This window comes from Topomyia yanbarensis, chromosome 1, assembly GCF_030247195.1.
Source record: "Topomyia yanbarensis strain Yona2022 chromosome 1, ASM3024719v1, whole genome shotgun sequence".
Taxonomy (NCBI): Eukaryota; Metazoa; Arthropoda; class Insecta; order Diptera; family Culicidae; genus Topomyia; species Topomyia yanbarensis.
Window position 1 is genome coordinate 72,847,520 of NC_080670.1, and position 2,246 is coordinate 72,849,765.

The 2,246-nt window shown below is 46.3% G+C and overlaps 1 long non-coding RNA gene across 1 annotated transcript; it reads left to right on the forward strand.

Moving 5' to 3' along the window:
- The first annotated feature begins 688 nt into the window (after positions 1-688).
- Positions 689-1,870, forward strand: LOC131676330 (uncharacterized). Its single transcript, XR_009303130.1, has 4 exons — positions 689-918; positions 997-1,103; positions 1,171-1,323; positions 1,378-1,870. It is a non-coding gene; the product is annotated as an uncharacterized LOC131676330 (long non-coding RNA).
- Positions 1,871-2,246: the final 376 nt, after the last annotated feature.

Here is a 2,246-nt window from a genome sequence, read left to right on the forward strand (position 1 = left end):
ATCGGTAGTTTTGGTCGTCTGTGAACCGGTAGGGAAGGCCAAAATCGGCAAGAATACCGATAAATCGGTAGGTCTGGCCACCCTGAATTCAACTAAGCGCGTTTTAATAACCCACTGAGACGTCCAAAAAATTGTTTCAAAATCGTTCAACACGGGTCCAACTATGGACGCTTGTTGAACGGTTATTTGGACGTTGTCCAAATTGGTCCAACGAACGTCCTTCATTGGACAATTTTGAAACCAACCGTTCTTAGAGGGAAGGCAATCTATGAGACGTTTCTGATCAGCTGATTATTTCTTTTTTTACTTCTTCTGGCGTTACTCCGAGAGGTGCGACGTCCGACAATATCGTTGATTCGATCCAACATCAAACGAATCGGATTAACGAAAGATGTTTGTCGGACGAATTTTTCTGTTCGCAGTAGTAGTGTAGCATTAGTGTTTGATAGTAGTCATAATTACATTTATGAAATCAAAATACGGCTTAGTAAATGCATCATCGGATAAACACGAATAAACGAGAGCAGATTTCATACAGTGCAGGAACTACCACGGTGCCATGCGCAGGCTGACAGGTGCATGAAAATCAAAAGCCACAAAGGAATTTTCTTGAAAATCACTCGATAAATCTCGAGCAACTGGCATCACGACAGTGACAGAACGATTTCCGAAAAAAAACAGTGAAAAAACAATCGAGTTGATCAGACGTACCACATGTGCTTCGAGCAAAACTACTTCGGTGCAAAGTCCGAGAGAGTGAAAAGCGGTAACCCGCTAAAACCGAAGGCCGTAAGCAAGTCCGTGTATCAATTTTCGGGCGGAATTCAGCAGCGGAAAACGCATCCGACCCTCATCGTTGCAGACGGGCAAAACCGTCGGACGAACTTTTCACCAGCGAGGTGTGATTTCTCGAACAAGGTAAAATATATATAATTCGGAGCTGGTATAGCCAACGCACATACGGCAATTTGAGTGACAGACATCCCCTTTGTATAGATTCATCACTCGATCTGCGCGACGGGTGCCCAAGACGACGAAGCGGGTCATCATTGTCGTGCAGCAGGATCAAACGCATTGGTTGGCAAACGCGATTGTCACGTGAGGTACAATGTCTTCGCTCAGTCACGAATTTGGCGCAGTTACGTTAAATGGGCTTAATTCTATTCGTAGATTCCGCAATCCTATAAAACTCCGATCAAAGCAGGTTTTCACGGTGGAAGGAAGCCAGGGATCAAAAACCAAGCAAGGTGCATACCAGTAGCGCACGTGAGCGTGCCCGCACAACATAACCTCTCACAGCAACAAGAAAAGCCCTCACCAGAGGTACGTTTGATTGCCGACAAGGGGAATAAAGAAGGCTAACTGAATTTCTTGTAGGGCCTCAGTTTTGGAGTGGATTCTTCAGTTCGGCGCAGTTCGTCTCAGCCTCGGAGCAGGTTTCTCCGTCTCGGAGCGGACGTCTCAAATTCCCGTGCAGATCTGTCGTACACGGAGTAGAGCTACGACGGCGAAACGAGGCAACTTGGTTCCGGAGCAGACCCTCCACGGTGAGACCAAGCAACTCGGTTCCGGATTGGCTTTAGTTAGCACGTCGCACACGCGGGGAAATGGAGAGCAGGGGATGCTGCACTCTTCGACCAGATACCATCTGCAAGAAGAAGCATGCGTCGCACCAGTCGACGTGTCATATTGGCTGCATGATGCCGATCGGAAGTTTGATCTCACGAACGGAGTTGAGCGTGTGCGGAGCACGCGAAGTGTCAACCATCGAAGGGATACGCGCAGTGCCACACGCAGTAAGAAAAGGGCCGTGAGTAGGTAGCAATTAAGAGTGACAGTGTGAAATTTAGTCCCTAAGCATGACAGGTCAGCATAGGGGAGATTAGACCATAAGCGATAATGTGTACACAATATACACAACATGAGATTTAATGTTTTGCCTTCATGTTTTGGTTCGTTTGTCTTGAGTATGAGCTAGTTTTAAATATTATAGTAGACTTGTTGACAGAACCCACCGCTGGGTTGTCAAACAAACGTCTAATGGATTGCCTAATTGTTCCCTCTAAGAACGGTTGGTTTCAAAATCGCCCAATGAAGGACGTTCGTTGGACCAATTTGGACAACGTCCAAATAACCGTTCAACAAACGTTCATCGTTGGACCCGTGTTGAACGATTTTGAAACAACAATCTCAGTGGGTTGTTTCAAAAAGGCCTGATTTCTTCTGTGTGCACGCAGAAAAAAAGT